The sequence below is a fragment of the Rhagoletis zephyria genome, unplaced genomic scaffold (assembly GCF_001687245.7).
Source record: "Rhagoletis zephyria isolate East Lansing unplaced genomic scaffold, Rhagoletis_zephyria_1.1 Rzeph_scaffold_00074, whole genome shotgun sequence".
Taxonomy (NCBI): Eukaryota; Metazoa; Arthropoda; class Insecta; order Diptera; family Tephritidae; genus Rhagoletis; species Rhagoletis zephyria.
Window position 1 is genome coordinate 332,274 of NW_016157158.1, and position 18,379 is coordinate 350,652.

Consider the following 18,379-nt stretch of genomic DNA (forward strand, 5'->3'; position numbering starts at 1 on the left):
AACAGAGGAAGAGGAAGGCCTCCTCTGCGTTGGAAAGACCAGGTGGAGAAGGACTTGGCTTCACTTGGCATTTTCAATTGGCGTCAGTTAGCACAGAAGAGAAATGACTGGCGTGCTGTTTTGGACTCGGCCAAAATCGCTTAGGCGGTTACAGCGCCAAATAAGAAGAAGAAGAAGAAGTGTTAGGTTCGACATCTTTTTGATTTGTTGTACACTTTTCTATTTCGACGTCTTACAGTTGGAACAACTTGAATCAAAGTACTCACATAAACCTTTTTTTCATTCCAAGTCATTTGCCAAAATTCTTTAAATATTTTTTTTAAATCCTCATCAGTAATTTGTGCACACTTATGGGGGTATTTTTTTAGAGCTACATCTTTCCTTTAATGTCCGTGGTTCTTTTGTATTTTCATAATTCCAGCTGCTACTGACTTTTTGTTTTCCCAAATAACATTTTCTCTACGTTTTTTTATTTCTGATCTTAGACCAACTAGGATTTTCAACACGGTTTCTCTTTTTGCGTTGTTTTGATGTCGAGGGTAACTCGTACGAATCATCGGAATCAGTATTAAAACCATACGGAACTAATCCTATAACGCCGTCATCCGTTTCAATTCCATAATCTTCATTGCTATTGTTATTTTTAACAGCAGAATCTATGAAAATGTTCTAATTAAATAACCAATTTACCAATGTTTTCCCAGACATGAGATATAATAGTTATCTTCTGTGTTTGAAGTTAAAATAACTTTTACGATGGAGTGAACTAAAACATAAAAAAATAGTTTGTGGATGAAAGTCAAAGCGTGGGCTGTTTGTTACTAATTTTTCTGAAATTTGCATCGCTAATTATGTACTTGCTAAGGTCGTTTTTAACTCTATCGAAAAAATTAAAAAAACTTACCACTGTTTATATTTTTTTCTTGATTTTTTTGAACTTAGCACATTTGCGTAGCACTGCATAATAACAAGTAAGAACGACATTACGGCAACTTTCTTTTGTGCTATCTTACTGCATGAAAGTTTAAATTTTCATAAAAAGTGGACTTAGCATGTTTGCGAACTAAGCCATCGCCTCGTCTTTAATTTTTTACTTTTTTTTGCTTTTTACATGCAATAATTAAAAATAAATTTTTACCAAAGGTCCACTTTCGAACTTCGAAGGCCCATATCTCGATTTCGGAGGCTAACTTCGAAAAACGGAGAAATTACTTTTTTTTTTACTTATGACTCAATCTCTTAAAAATAGTTGGTTTGGTCCATTACCCAGCCGAGTGCTGTACAGTGTAATAAAAAAAAAAACTAAGATATTTTGCAAAACCGGTACGGTCTCTGGTACATACCGTACCGCACCATACCATTCAACATGCTGTTGTTCGTTGCTCTTGTTATGTTTTTGCCTAAGCACTGCTCTGCGTGCCGCTGTCGCCATTGGCAGCTGCTCGAGCAGTCAGGTTTTTAACCGACCTCCAAAAAAGGAGGAGGTTATCAGTTCGTCGGAATATATTTTTTATTTTTTTTTTTATGTATGTTACCGCATACAACGCATGCAACGGAAAGGTAGTGTCTCAGAGGTGGTCCCATACTAATTTGGTTTAGATCCGATCATTGGATCATGAAATATATAGAGAAAATAAATTTTTTTTTTAAGCCGGTTTTTTTTTTGCTAAAAATTACTTGTTGTTTTCCCAACTTGCGTTTTGTGGTGCTGGAAGTGACGTTGCTTGGTGATCGACTCCCTTTGCCTGCAACAACTCACTAACAATGTGTATGCACTTGGTGTTTTTATGCTTCTATGCGACTTTTTGTTTTGACTACCAGCAGCTATCCAATCAGCCAACCAACCGAGCAATTTTGTCAGTAGTTCGAGATTTCAACATTGCACTTGTCGTTTGCATTGATGGCGTGGCGCCGTTGCACGTCTGGCCGTTATTTTCCCGCTACAGTAGTTGCACAACTGTAAAGAATTAACACTCATCTTAAAAGCCGTTATACAGTCTTGTGGGGTTTTTGGTTTTTGTGGCTGTTGTTTTTATGATCTGGACAATAGACATTGTTTAGTATAAAAAGTTTGTGTGGTTTTACTACAAATGTACTTACAGGGCACTCCTTACATACATATGTACTAGGACAAAAAAAAAATATTATAATAGGAGCTAGGGAGTTAAAATCTGCTAAAAAATGTCTGCTCTATTTTACTAAAGACTACTAAGGCAAGAACTATGGGATGTCTAGGTTCGCAAAAGTTTTGAATATTTATTAGAAAACTCGTACGGATCTTTTCTAAAAAATGAAGTGTTGTTAGAATTTCTATTCCTTTCTCTCCAGAAAAGTAAGATGTAAGAGATGAAATCGAAGACAAATAAATACGAATCGAAATACGAAGGCGCAGAAGTGATTGAATAAGAATACGTAGACCAACCGAAGATGAGTTCGGAGATGAATTCGAATACGGCGACGAAGGCAAATAAGAAAACGTATATCAAGATGAAACCGAATACGAGGACAAATGCCAAGCCTAACCCGAATACGAAGATGATTGCGGAGACAAATAGTTAGAAAGACAGAAGTAAAACGAATACAAAATCCAATACGCATACGAATCCAAGACGAATACGAAGTCGAAAAAATCTTCGGGACCCTTTAAAAAAAATACTTTCGGTTCGAAATCGTGTCCCTAAACACAGTTACTGAGCTTAAGGTGCATCCGCGGACTTAAAATAGGTATTACATGCCATAAGGGCTGTTAGACCTAAACTCTAATATTAAAAATAAAAACTATGCAAATTCTAAAATTATAAGTATTAATTTGTGCCAAACCAGTGATATCACGTGTCTGTCCATTCGACCAAGCTTCGATAATTACGTCAACCTCTTGGCAACACGAATTTTTGCGTCACCTCAACAGCGAGAGCTTAAGACCAACAACTGTGGCCACTGTATGCAGTCCGAACTCAGACATATGTATATACGAGGGGAGGCTGAAAAGTTTTGAGCCTAGGTACCTTTAAGTTTAATTGATGTGTTGTCCTGCGTGCCACTTATTGCTAATATCCTTACTAGTGTAAATACCGAATTCCATTTCATTAACCTCATCCTTAATAGTGTATATACCGAATTCCATTTCATTAACATCCTTACGCATTCAGTAATTGAGCCGTAAACATTGCCACGTGTGATTCATTCGCGCATTGTACGAAATTGGAGTTCAGAGCTGTCATCAAATTCCTCATAAAGAAGAACAAACCAGCGATGGAAACATTTGAAGAGATGTCTACAGTGTATGGGGAGTCTGGACTTTCATTTGCCATCATTAAACGTTGGATTCGGGAATTCTAGTATGGCAGGGAGTCGTTGGACGATATTCCCAGGCCAGCGCGTCCAAACACTTCCGTTACCGAAGAAAATATTGGAGAAGTCAAAAAACTTGTTATGAAAGATCGGCGAATCAAGTTGGAGCAGATAGCTGAAACCATAGGCATTAGCAAAAGACAAATCGGCGTCATTTTTTTGCATAATCATTTGCACATGAAAAGGGTGTGCGAGCGATGGGTGCCGAAAATACACACTCTTAGGACAGGAAGCGCCAAATCAACTTCGCAGGAGTTTTTAGACTTCTGTGGCGATAATCCAGACGACATTTTTCCGGCATTGTCACTGTGGACGAAACGTTTAAACGGCAGTATGATCCAGAGTTAAAACAGGAGCCTATGCAGTATATAGAAAATTGAGGCAATCCACCACGGCTCATGGCCACTGTCTTGGGATTGTGAAAGTATTCCGCACATCGAATATCTTCCTAAAAAAACTAAAATTAACGGAGACCATTATGCCACATTGTTAATAAAAGTGCGTCAAGTGGTTGTCGAGAAATGGAGAGGAAAACTGTCCAAAGGAGTCCAGACATGGACCCTGCGATTACCTCCTGTTCTCCAATTTGTGAGTGCGAGTGAAGTAGAAATGAAGGCGGCAGTAGACGAGCATTTCTAAGACACAAGGCGGTGAATATTTTTACTTGATAGATGAAAGAAGTGCACTGAAGTAGAGGGGGATAATATAGAAAAATAAAATGTTTATACAATTCTATCAGCTATTTTAATACCTTAGGCTCAAAACTTTTCAGCCTCCCCTTGTACATACACACATACATACATATTAGAGGTCTGCAAGAATTCATGCAAAACGGCTTGTGAATTATTCATATACAAAACGATTGAATGATTTTGGCTTAAAGTTTTTGTGAATTTGAGTGAATATCTGTTCCGATATATGTGTCGACATTACAATAATCAAAGTGAAAATGAATTGAATTGAAATAAATGAAAATTTTTTGCATGAATATCCAAAAATATTTTTTCTATGTACATATGGAAAAACACACATATGTATGTATGTAAGTATTGTTGCGCGCCTATTACAATACGAACAAATTTGTTTAAAAAAAAAAAAACTTTAACCAAAATGAGTTTGAATGATTTGAATGTTTTTTATTAATTCATTCACATTCTTCCATTTGAAGGTAGAAAATTTAAAACAAAATGTATATTCATAACTTACAAAATTGCAAACGCTGAGTGTTTTATATGTGAAGTTAAATATTCAAATCTACTGTACTCTGTTTGGCTAGAAGTTTGAATGAATTCATACAGCCGTCTAATACATATGAACATACGAGTGTACAATACAATCAAGTAATGAAGACAATCGCAACAACCTGTGCCATTGAAAACCCATTTGGATCTCCGAGTACATATTTGGCCGAAGTTGATGTTCTCGTCGACGTGGTTTTTTTGACTGGCTGCTTACAGCTGAACAAACTAATGGCTTGCGGTCAGCTATGCCTACGGTGACCATCCGTCCTGTATTATACGGGACAGTCCTCTTTTTTGATCCATTGTCCTGGTAATTTATTTATTTTATACGGGACGCCAAATGTTCGGTATTTATTTTAATGTCCTGTATTTGTCCCGTATTCGGTGTTCCGACGCCTCAACAGCTCATTAAAATGGCATGCCTATGGACGAGTTTTAAGTGATGTTGGTGTATGATCGTAATTTTCTTTATAAACAGTTATTATTTTCTAATCTGCAAAATTAATTCTGCAATGCGTTGCCACAATTTAAAACTTTTTAATTATAATCTTTAGAAAAAAATTTAGTTTGCAGCAGTTTTGTAACTCATTAAAATTGAGTATAATAAAGTGCGAGTGGGAAGTGTTGCTCATTTGCTTCTCTTTCAAAAAAAAGCGCTAATATACGATATGTATGAAAAAAATACCGGTAACAAAAAAAAGATTGCCAAAAATTAGTGGTAAGCCTTACCGACTTAAAATTGCACTTAATTATACTAAAATTTAACGATTTTTTTTAAAAAAATTTTGAGGGGTAAAAATCTGGAGAAAATTAGCCTAGAAATTCGAGATGGTATTTTAAGGATACTGTTTCAGGGAAAACAGTGTGGACAAAATTTCCGAAATTATTTTTTGTCCCGTATTCGACTCTCACAAATATGGTCACCGTAGCTATGCCTAACTCAGACCTACCATCAGCTTCCCAGCTGCACTGTACTCTAATGGCAGCTCATTTTTTTTTGCGGTTTTCCTCTTTCCACGCCACAACTATGTATATAGAATTCAGATTCGGCGCACATTTCAAATTTGATTGCTGCTGAGTAGGTTGGGCGAGCCGCCACCGCACCAATGATGATTATCATAATTTTCGCCATAGGTTGATTACCACGTAAGGAATATGTCCGAACCAATACCTTCCCCACCTGTGCTCATTTCGTTATTCTCCCTATAAATGTTACACGTTTAAGCACATATGTATGCATGTCTTTAAATAAAAATTATTACAAATTTTTGGTTTTATACATCTAGAATTTTGAAATAGTTTCCTATCCAATCAAGCGGGTCGAAAATATTTGCAGTTGTTTACAATTTGTTTACATGCCAAAGTTTGTTTGTGGCAAATGCTCTTAACACCAGTCATGGGGAATTAATCAACGCGTTATTAATAACAAGCTATTTGTATCAAAGTGATCAAAAGCCTTTCAACTCAAATTAGGTGCATAAAACGCTGTGCCTATATTTGTTAACTCTTTGTACGTATGTATGTGCACTACGTTTATAGCAACACCTGTCTCTTTTTATATCTTATGTCCATTTCGAATGACAGGTTCTTTACCTATTTGTACTAATAATGAATTTTAAGTTTGAGATTATTAACTACAAAAATAATCCATGCAAATCTAAATAGCGAAGATGTGGCGAGCCTTAAATATCAGCTATAAAGGATTACTATGTGCACATGTAATTATGTAAATAAATTTTAAAGAAAGTACGAGTTTTTTGATATATTTTTGGAATTTTTGAAAATTTACTGACTCGGACACGTTGTTCCAACGTTCTTCTTCGTATTATTGGGCGCTATAACCGCCTAAGCGATTTTGGACGAGTTCAACAAAGCACACCAGACATTTCTCTTCTGTGCCAACCGAGGCCAATTGGAAATGCCAAGTGAAGCCAAGCCCTTCTCCACCTGGTTTTTCCATCTCAGTGGGGGCTTCCCCCTTCCTCTGCTACCACCAGCAGATTCCGAGTTGCATACTTTCAGAGCTGGAGCGTTTCTGTCCATTCGAACGACATGGCCGAGCCAGTGCAGGCGCTATTCTTTAATTCGCTGCACTATGTTCATGTCGTTGTAAAGCTTATACAGCTCGTCGTACTATCGTCTGTAAAAAAATTTTCCCTCGAACACTCCAAGAGAAATCATCCATATACCCATTATATATTAACAAATTCATTATTGATATTGCCAATAGTCAAGATTTTATAAATGATGTCCCTTACCATAATTTTTGTAGATCGTGTACTTATATTCCTAGTCGGAATAAGATAATAAACCAGAAATTTTCAAAGGGTTTTCCTATTTGTGAAAAATCTTATTGAGCTTATTATTAAAACTTCTTGCTAAATGTTTTTACTGGAAAACATCAATTTTCACAGAGAATAATTAACTTATTGGCTTCAAAGGAATCTTTTTATTTTTATTTTTTACTTTTCTGAATTCTAGAACTATTGAAAAGCTACTCAGAGCAGTGTTTTATTTGCGTATTTGCCACATATCGTATGTTGCGTAAATCTTGCAGCGTTATTTATATGGGGGTTTTGCTTTTTTTAGAGCTGGTTACTAAGCTATAGCCAGAAATACATATATATGTATACCCAAAACTAGGAGATTCAGAAGACGAGGTGAGCGTCGTAATGCCTCAGAGCCTAAAGATGTGTCCATTTAAAATAACGGTTAAAGTGGTTTTATGGCATTTTTAACTACACCGAAATGTTTTTAAACTGATAAAAAATATATAAAGCCTGTTCCAGGTACTTCAGGATTCGCAGGATTTTACCGGAAGCTGTTCCCGAATTACACCTAACACAAGGTTTATTGATGGCGAAGCTTTTTCCTCAAATCCTGAAGTATTAGAACGGGTTTATATTTAGCTCTTATCATAAACGGCGAATCCCCTAAAACCATTTTAGTCGTAATTTTACATGGACACATTTTTAGGCGCTTTCATTGAAAGTTTTACGACTTTAAGACATTAAAACGCTTAAAAAACAATAAATAAATAAATTTTAAGTACCTACATGAATATTTATTTTTTAGTAAAACATTAGAAAAAACAACATTAATTGGTCTCTATGATTAAGCTTATTTTTGGGCTTCATCAAGGGGTAGGAATTCAATGTAAGAGTATTTTAGGTTCATAAGTGTATCTGGTAATGCTTTAATCGCATATGTAATTAATATTTTTTTATTGTGTACTTTCAGATAACACATGATTTTTCAGGAAAACGGCTGATCAATGTAAGTATCAAATAAACTTAATAAAATTCACTGATTTTATTATTAAATGCCTATAAAAATAGCTACAAAATAAGCCACTTAGCAATAAACTGGCAGAGTTCATAATTTAGAAAATGTGTATGCATTATGTGCTACAATTGTATGTACTTATGTACATACATGCATGTGTGTGCAGTTATGTGCATGTAAATACGCTTGTACCTCGAATTTAAAAAATATTTTTTACAAAACTCGTGCATATGTATGCGCTTGCCATATCATGTCTGACACAATTCTTTTCAACTCTACTGGCACTGCGCCTTTTTCGTTCGATTATGTTACAATGTATGCACACGAGCACCAGAGATGGGCGAAATTGTATTTACTAAATATTAGGTACTAAATACGAAAGTATTTGCCGAGTATGACAGTACTTACATTTATAATTATGCTAAATACTTTAAGGTTATGTATTTACTTATTTTCCCAGAACTAAATACTGCCGCTCTGGCTGAGTGGTTAGAAGTGGATGCTACCAAATTAGGAAAAGTTTTTTCTAACAGCGGTCGTCCCTCGGCAGGCAATGGCGAACCTCGAGGGCACTTCTGCCTTGAAAGAGTTTCTCATAGAAACCATTTTCCATTTGCGTAAAAACATAAAGACGCACACCACAAAAGGGAAGAGAAGCTCAGCCAAACACTTAGGCGTCGCTATTTCTCTCAAAGTACAAAGGTACCTAGAGATTTTGGCTTTATTAAATACTGGGCCCGAATCGCGGCATTCCATATCGAACGCAACTCGAATCAAAATTTGATTTTGAGGTCAGGTGCGCTTCGTCAATTTAAATTATATTTTGGAAAAAGAGTTGCTATTTTAGCTGATTGCATTCGAATCGAGTAATCACTCGATCACGAATGCCGCGATTCGGGCCCTGCTAGAAACAAAATTTATGGCTTCACTTAATACTGAATATAAAAGCACTTAAGTAGTATTTATGACTTGACCAAATACTAAATACTTGCTTGGTATCAAAAATTAAGGATTTCGGGAGTTTCGGATGTTTCTAGTCATTAGGAACTATTTCCGATCTCTGGCTTTTCAGAGATTGAGGGGAATTGAGGTGAGGTGAGGAGAATAATTCAATAAATTCTCTGTTGTCACGACGTGCGTACGAGCTCGTTCCGAGGCCACCACCAGTGATCGGACTGAAAAAAAATGTGGTAGATCTCAGGTTTTGAATCAAATTTGGTACAAAAATTTAAAAAATTCTGCAAGGTGTCACCTAGGTTAGGTTAGGTAGGCGGGCTGCCTCCGCATGTGGAGGCACACTTGGACTCGACTGAGCTGTCTGTTGTGATGCCCTCAGAGGGGGAGGGAAAAGGGATGCAGGGAGGGTAGGGGAAAGAGGGAGGAAGCTATGGGAGAAAGACGACACCTATGGCTTTTTGCCGGAGAAACGCTCCGTGCTCACAACGAAGCTCTTCAGTCGACTGATGTCCACTCCCGAGAGCTCATCGGGAGTGTGAAAGAAGTGCGACCCAAGGTGTTTAAGCCTTAGGATCGCATAGCGGGGCACCAGAGCAGCAGATGTTGAGATGATTCCACCTCATCATCCTCCATGTAGCCGGTGCAGTAAGGTGTCACCTAAATTGTAAACATTTTAATTATAATATAAAAAGTGCAAGATAGAAGTTGCTAAAAATTGCGTTTAGTTTTGGCAATTGTTTTCCTTGAGTTCCTTCCATATCTAGATATTTTTCGAACATATTTTGAGAGATTTCTGCAACCTTTCGAAGTGCTGCCAGCGTTTCTTTTTATCACCTCAGGATGAAGCGAACAAATGTGGCACGTTCCAGAAACCGCTACTGGGGATTTGCCGATTTTACAAATCCACAGGAAAATGTAAAAAACGTCTTAGAAACTTTAGATGCACTGATATTATACTTTCACAAGAATCGCTATTAATTATTTTTATAAATCATATATTTTGCAATTTAACACAATAAAACCACGTTTCCTGTCGAAAATTTATTCTTGAGAAAATTTACTATTTTATATAGTTTATTTCATCCTCCCATTCGGCTTTGTTGTTAGTGTTTAGTGTTGGACAATTTTTGCTCTTAAAATTAAGAAAATTATGTCGAGAAAAAATAAAACTACTCAAAAACGCGAATATGTGGTCGATTTCAGACCTTGTGTGGTAGATGCTAAAAAAGTGGCAGATCTACCACAATGTGGTAGAAGTCCGATCAGTGGCGACCACCAAGCTTCTGTGGTGTTTTAAAATGACTGGCACAGGCCTCCATGGATTTGACTATAAAGTATGGTTCATTATGGAGATCACGACTAGCCAAACCCGTTATTTAAATGTTGAGTATTTGATGGGCGGCCTTGTCTGAGTAGTGGAAGATTTTCCATTGCAGTCGATGCGCTCCGCCAAGCTCAGTTATGGATTATATTCACTCGTAGTAAACACTGGGGGAAATAATGCATAGTAAAAATGAATACTTTATATGAAACTATCGTTTAAAATTTTTCGTGCTAACGTGCCCCGAGCCGTAAGAGGCAACATGTAATTTTTTATTTCTATTTTGTTTTTTTGTTTTTAATAATTGCGAAAAAGCATCTGTGAAGTGAAAAACAAAACCATGTAGTACAAACCAAAAAATATATCAACAATGCCATCGTTAATATGTTGGAGTAGTTTTGTGCTAGTCTGATGTAATGCAGACCTGGAGTATATGGTCCTGCTCTAGGACATCGCAATGTTAATTGGACCACATTTTTTTATATGGATCGTGGTTAAGTTGAGTACCCCAAACTTGACCCTTTGAGAGTACTCTTTATGCATGGAGTAGTCGTGATTTTTGCAGGGTATATATACCAAGCATGCAAAGCGGGTTAGTAATAAAAAAATGAGTTTGCATTACCTAAAAAATCAATGTGTGTGGCTAATTATGATTATGACTTTCCAAGAGATTAACTATAACATGTAGAAAGTAAATAACAATAATATTAAAAAAATAAAGAAGTTATACGTGTTTAACATTGGTAGGTCTTATTTGGTCCACCCTGTCGTTCGTATTTTGATTTTAACTTAAGTAAAAACTGATACAGGAGTGATAGTTTTAAGCAAATAGAAAGAATTAATAACAATAGTAATTTTTAGCAATAAAAAAAACCGACTTCAACTCCCATATAAAAAAAAAAAATATATATATATATCTCATGATCCGCTGATCGGATCTTAACCAGATTAGTATGGGACCACCTCTCAGACACTACCTTTCCGATGCAAAAAGAATTATCGAAATCGGTTGACGTGGTCCAAAGTTATGCGGTAACATACATAAAAAAAAAAAATAAAAATAAAGATTCCGACGAACTGATAACCTCCTCCTTTTTTGGAAGTCGGTTAAAAATATTTGGTAGTCACATATGTATTTTACTAAGCTGTGCATTTCTCTGTCCATGACTGTGCGTTTCGCCATGAATATGGATCAGGTACGCATATATGCATACACATATATTTATGCATAAAAACCTTATTCATATGTACCTTCATACAAACAGACATACATAAGTATTGTACATATCCACAATCCATCTGTTCGCCAACGTACTGCCTACGCAAGTTACTGCCAGAGCGCTTTTGAAAGGAACATTGTTTCCCAACAGGAAGCTGTGGAATTTTATCCTTTACACAAGCACAAGCTATTGAGGCCGTAATGAAATTAGGTTGAACGTGAATAGGCAATTGTACTATTATTTGTCATGTAAATAAGTATCTACAGACATTTTGCAAGATGAGCACGCAAACTAATGAAAATGAAAAATCGAAATATGAAATATTTAATAACTGCAAGAAGTACAGGTTAGGTTGGGTTAGGATAAAGTGGTTGCCCCAGGCAAGGGACACACTTCGACAATTAAGAGACTGTCTTTTGTGATACCACGAAAAAACTGAACGGGGAGCCTTAATTTAGTCGGCGAAACGCCGCGAGCCGATTACCAAATTTCGAATGCGGCTAATTTCGTTCCATGAGAGCTCAGTGTTGGTTAAGAATGCGAGCCAAAATGCTACCACCTCATCTTCCTCTTGACAGCTGTCGGAACCCCTATAACTAGCCCTTGCGGGGTAACTTGTTTTTCGGCACCTTTAGGTGGTAACGATGGGTCACTCGTGTCTTGCACTGCCAAGAGTATTTTGAAGTGCCCTATAAAAATATTTTATGCAGCAGAGAAAGGTCTTTTCCTTTTTATGTCAGAAAAGGAGCATCGCTGTCATCTGTCCATTTTATTAGGTATTTAGAGTATTACAATTTCATTATCGCGAGTACGAAGTATGCGTATCAGTTTAGCGCTTGCTGAGCGAACACTAGCCGCAACCATCCAAGAGTGTACTGCGTCCTTATCTGGGGATAACGTTTTAAGGGTGCATTTCCAACGCCAGGTCTTGAGCCACGTAGTTTCCCGCGATGTCACTGTGACCCGGCACCTAAACTAGCCTTATTAAGAAGTACTCCGACGCGATTGATAGAGAGGCCAGATATTCCTTTACCGATTTTGAGCGCACCATCACACCCATTAGCAGCGAGTCTACCGCTTGTTTGATGGCAGATATTTCCATCTGAAAGACATTGCAGAAGTCTAGAAGCCTTAACGTAGTTTTCGTGGAATGTTTCCGACAGAAGAAACCTCCTCCAACTCTGCCTTCAAGTTTCGATCCGTCCGTGAAGTTTACCGCTCCCATCTTCGAGTAACCCCGCCCTACACAGTCCTCTCTTGACGGAATATAGGTAAAGAAGGAGCTCCTGGGAGCCATTTCGGAGGCGCTGTAATCTGTTACCACCCGGTTTCCCTGAGCCTAATAGCAGTTCATTCTGTGACAATTCTGTTTGCAATATCCGCAGGCGCCGTGCTCAATATGACATTAAGCGCCAGTGTAGGTTTTGTTCCTTATGCTCCACTAATTCTGATTAGATTTGATACGCTGTAAACGCTCCGGTTGTTTTACAAGTGTAGCCTTTTCTAGTGAGTACCACCAGGAAGGGGCTCCGTGAAACAAGATAAGCTTAAATCTGGTTTCAGAGAGCTAATGAGTCACTTTGGGCAGATACCTCACCTTTTACCGATAGCTCCCCCACGATACCTTCCTATTTAGGATCAAGCCTAAGTAATTGACCCTGTCTGCGAGGCCGCCGTTGATCGCCCACCTAGTTACCTGGGGCAGGTAACCTTGAGCCAGATCAAAAAGGGTGTGTAGAAATCGTGACTTAACCAAAAGTTCCCCATCATCTATATGGGTGATCACCCGGCAGCCTACTTTTTCCAGTTCCTCTAAAAGGTCGTTTACAACAAGGGTTGGAAATAAAACAAATTTTGGCTTATCTCCCATTGCTTATTTATACTATTTGTAACAAAAACAGTTTACTGACAGGAGGAAAAATAACTTTGTTTATTCCAAAAATACAATTAAACAAGTATTTTTACTTATGAAAAGTTTAACAAAATATAAGGAAAGCGTCTAACTGCTCGGCAAATAAGACATAGCGTTTTATATGAATTTTGTCTGCATCCTTTTTAATATGTTGAAAACATTGCAGGAAACCCTTAAAACGTTTGCATGGAACCATGGCGCAATAAACAGGTGAAGTAATAAAACAGCTTTATGGCTTTATTTTTTGACATTCGGCTGTCTTAATCGGCTGCGATAAACGCCTGCAAAAGTTGACATGCTGTCTACTTTGAGGCAAGCCATTTTTGAATCAATACTTACACGAGCGATTTTTCTTGAGCAATGTTGAATCTCCAGAAAATCGCCTCATGTAAATCCAGCTTTATAGTCGAATTTTAAAGGCAATTTTTCAAATAAGGCAGTGTCAAAATCTTTCTTCGCTAATTACTTCACCTGGTATAATTCCGCCATGGCATGGAACAAACAAAAATTGCCGTTCCTGTTCGCAGCATATGTATAATATAGAGAATATTGTTTTGAGTTTTATCTTCAGTTAAAATTTCTGCATTATCATCACTTGCCGAACTGTAGATTTCGAAGACGGAGCGAACAGTGGTACGAAATAGTGATGTAACAATATGTAAAATTTTACCTACTCTCAGACTTCTAAATTTGGATGAATACGCGTACAAGCAGGTGGGATGAATGGCGCAATACACAGGTGAAGTAATAAACAGCTTTCTCGCTATGGTCCTATTTTATAGGCAAATTTTCAAATAAGGCTGTGTCAAAATCTTTCTTTTCACTCTAATATTACTTCACTTGGTATAATTCCACCATGGGTGGGGTGCATGCAATATCACCATACGCAATAATTCCCATTACTTGGGCAGCAGTTTCAGAAGTGAACTAGTGTTATTATATTATTATTATTTTTTCTAAACGGTTATAATGCTACCAGTGCATGGTTGGGAAAGGATGGAAGGGGCGGGGGACGCTTACAAATCCGTCCATTTAACTTGTTTATGTACTACTTTTTGTGAAATGTAACTGGGCGACTACCTACATATGTGCACTATTTTGCTTTATTCCTCAATTGTTGAGTTTAAAAGTTGGTCTTATTGCTCAACGAGAAATGAAATAAAGCAAATTTGTGTTATTTCACATTCAATTGGGAAATAACACAAATTTGCGTTATTGCCGTCATTTAACAAGAAAGTACCCGAACTGGTTCCACTGGTCGAAAAGGGCCATTATCCAGCTCCAGTCATGGTTTGGTGGTTTGTGGAGCAAGGGGTCAAAACATCAGCGGAAGTTTGCAAAGAAACCGTTTTGAAAGCACTGCATTAGATTTTGCGCTAAAGCTAAAATAAACCAATCGGTGCTCTAAAACAATTCGGTATTGCTCTGAAGAATGACTCTCTCAGTCCCGATTTGAAAATAAATATTGAATAGGAGATAGAGGAGATGTGCCAGTTTGCATTTTTATTCAATTAAAAAAATTGAATTAAAAAACTTTTTGATATACCACATTTCTAAAAATGGACTACACATTTTTTAAATAATTTTTCCTCTTTAAAATTTTAACAAAAGTGATTATAAACAATTTATGAGATTTAAAATGAAATGCGTGAGGCGCATACCTGCGAATGCACCCTATTCCCACAACAATGGTAAAGCTAACGCAGTGTGTATTACTTTTTATAGGAAATACTTTTACCATACTGCAACGTTTGTTCTGAGATCTGGACAAACAAGAAAGCAAATCGATATGAACGTGGTAATAATAATAATAAGAATATATATGTTTGTGCACTTAAATATGTGCTTTAATAATTAATACAAAAATAATTCCTCGTTCTGTGTTTTTTTTTTTTTTTGTTAAGTACAAAATCGCGTATCAAGAGAATGCAAAACCGGTCTTATTTCAAAGCGGGGTTCTATTTTGTCCCTAACTATATTTTCCCTTTTATATCTGAATATTGATTTTTTAGTATGCATGGATTAGGCTTGAGCCAGGAGCTGCGGGTGAGCACATCGCATTTTTGGCACAAATATCAGTTGCAAGGTTTTGCAGAACCACGATATGTGGTTTTCCACTTTAAACGACGATATATTTATAACTTTTTCGGTCGCTAGAGTCGTGTTACCCTTTAGTCGAGTTGTAAGTATGCACTCTATTATTAAAATTGAGCATAAAAAACAATACAAATGATGTGAGTTTTTTTTTTGAGCATATTAAAAGGTAAACAGATTATCATAAAGGTAGTCGTAAGTATTTTGTTTTGGGAAAAAATTATCGCTTAAAGTACTCTAAAACTCTTTTTTTTTTACGAATTAACCATTTTATAAAACCTTGCATGCAAAAAGCGTTTACTTTTTTAACCATCTGCGATTCCAATGCCTATCGAGCGTGAAACGCTTTCGCTGCTGGTTTGAGCGCCACCGAAAGCATCATCATCATCGCCACAGCCATGTGCAAGTATATTTTTGACCCAATTCCAAGCGCTAAGAATAAATGAACACACAGAAAAAAATAGTAATAAAACTGCTAAATTCTAGTTGTGCCCCGCACAGACGTTGATTGTGGCGTTTTCACGCGCTGTCAGCAGCGCCATCATCAACAGCAGCAGCAGCAACATCGAAAGCAACTATTACAGCTGAGTGTGAATTGCTAGAGTGCGCTGTGTTTTACACTTACAGTAGAGTGCAAATAAAACGCAACATATTTGGCCTTGCGCATACATACATACATGTCATCTGTGAGTGTGCAAAAATAAATCAACACCTATGTAATTGGTTTTCGTTTCTTGTCTATTGATAGATTGTGCTTAGGGCTGGCTGTTGAAATTTCATACATACATATATAGGTAGATGACCGACGGAAAATTCAATCTAAGGGCCGTTTTCACTATCTCCGGTTAACATTAATCCCCAGTTAAACATCGTTACCGACACAATATTATTTGCATGGAGTCAGTAACGTCAATAAAGATGCTTAACTGTCCCATAATTTCACTCAACGGCAAAGTTCTCCATTGTAAGTGCCCTCTGGAGTCAGTGTGGTTCATAAGGAAAAAATAAAACACACAGGGAATTAACCGAATGTACCATTTGTAAGCCCAAATGAAATTAAAAAAAAAAAAAAAAACTAAAACATTTCGAGTGAAGGTGCATCATCTCTTCAGCTGTCTCATTTCCTTCGATATTTCTATGCCCGGGTTTCCATACAACTCCCGATTTCACAACGTTGGATCCTATTGATTATGAAACTTAGCTATCGACGATTGGCCTATCTAGCGTAAATATCTCTTCGTCAGGTCCTTAAAGCTTAAACAGACGGCAGAGTTGATCCGGATTAACTCGGACTTAATTCGGATCAACTGCAGTTAATTCCCGAGTTGATCCGGATCAACGCTGCCGTCTGTTTATGCTTTTCGAGTAGAAACCTTACTCCATCTTTTAACCATCAGTATAGATGGTTATATCAACATTTACGACTGGTAGACGGGTACTGGTACGGAAAACGTTTAGTTAAATTTTTTATACCTGACGTAATATTGTCAGTTTTGGGGTTTAACTCAACTTTCCATTTAGTTGGTCTCTTTTTACTTCAACCAGTATTTCCCCGCAGGCCCAAAGTTGTTTTATTTGCATAAAGGCACCCAGTGGGTTGCAGGTGAAATATAATATTAAGCTCTAAAATGTTTGTAGCCAGATATTTAGTAAGAAAATTCGCATTTTTTGCCGGCAAGTCTTTTCAAGTGAATCGCTTCTGCATTGTTCTTTATCCGATTCGATAAATGAATACGAACCTTACCTAGAATGAAGAAAATGAAGTGTTGATTCTGTTAGAGGCTCGCCAATTGATTTGTCCGACCTAATGAAAGTGTTGTTTCACGGCTGATTTGAATTCAATTAAAGTGCTTCCTGCCGCCACAGAACCGCCACAATTAAGCAAACAAAAATGCGTTATACGAGTGTACATATACATACATACATACATGTGTACAAACTCGGGTAAATTTACAAGTAAATGTTTGTTGCCCCTTTCGCACAACTTTAAAATTGTTACACAATTTGATTTACACTGTAGTTGAAATTTGCATTTAATCTTTGGCTTGAACTTATTCAGCGGAGCAAAGCATTTGCTGGCGTTTACGTTGTTAGTGCTCCATATTTCATTCTTTACCAGTTGATTGCACCTATGTATATACAGATAGTACTTACATATGTATGCAAGAAGTAAAGAATATAATATACCCGGTAATTTGAAAACTATTTAAGATAGATTTTTTAAATTTTTAACAAGGTACGGAATAAAGGCCGTGCCACACGAATAGACATTTGTACAAATTTGTAAGCTTTTTATATTGGGACTAAATTTTTTTTTGTAGTCACACGTACAATACAGCGAACTTCTATTGAAAAATTGGCACAAATCGTTTGTCCTGATTGGGATAAAGTTAAAATATATTTTCGAAATCGATATTAGCTCTTTCAATTGCAGTCAAATTTTGCAATTTTTATTTCTGAAACTGATTTCCCAAATGTGACAGAAAGTTCTTTTTGACCGTTAACACGTGGAAATAAACTTTTTTTCTCAATTTGACATCGAATTACAAAGCAATTTTGAAAATTTAACTTGCCAAAAGTTTCATCGGACATAAAAACTTCGGGAGGGAAATAAAATTAAAAATTACTAAGAAAGTTGTCATAAGAATGCAATAGAATCAAATTACAGAAACGCTACAGAGCAGATTGACCAGGTCCCGCGAAAAAGAATGCTAAACCCCATTTTAAAAAATGCCAGAAAATGTTAAAAAATACTTTTTAATGCCAAAAAGATGCCAAAGTTTGTTTTCATATTATTTCAACCATTTTAACAGATTCTTGTCACATTTTTTCAGTATTTTAAGTAAAAAATACTCTTAACTATATGCCTTTATATGACGTCCATAAACCTAGCTGACCCAAGTCGCCAAAAATCAATAAAAATTAGCTAGGAATTAGGTGTCTTTTAGGTGTTAATTAGGGCCTCCAAAATTAATTTAGGTGTTCCTTTGGTTTCCGA

General features: G+C 36.8%; 1 protein-coding gene across 29 annotated transcripts in view; it reads left to right on the forward strand.

Moving 5' to 3' along the window:
• Positions 1-18,379, forward strand: part of Mical (Molecule interacting with CasL) — a 221,660-nt gene that overhangs the window by 106,505 nt on the left and 96,776 nt on the right. For all 29 annotated transcript variants that reach the window (XR_001848868.1, XM_017628191.1, XM_017628068.1 and 26 more), the window contains exon 4: positions 7,833-7,868. The gene's annotated coding sequence lies outside the window, so the exon portion shown is untranslated. The remainder of the gene's footprint in view (positions 1-7,832; positions 7,869-18,379) is intronic.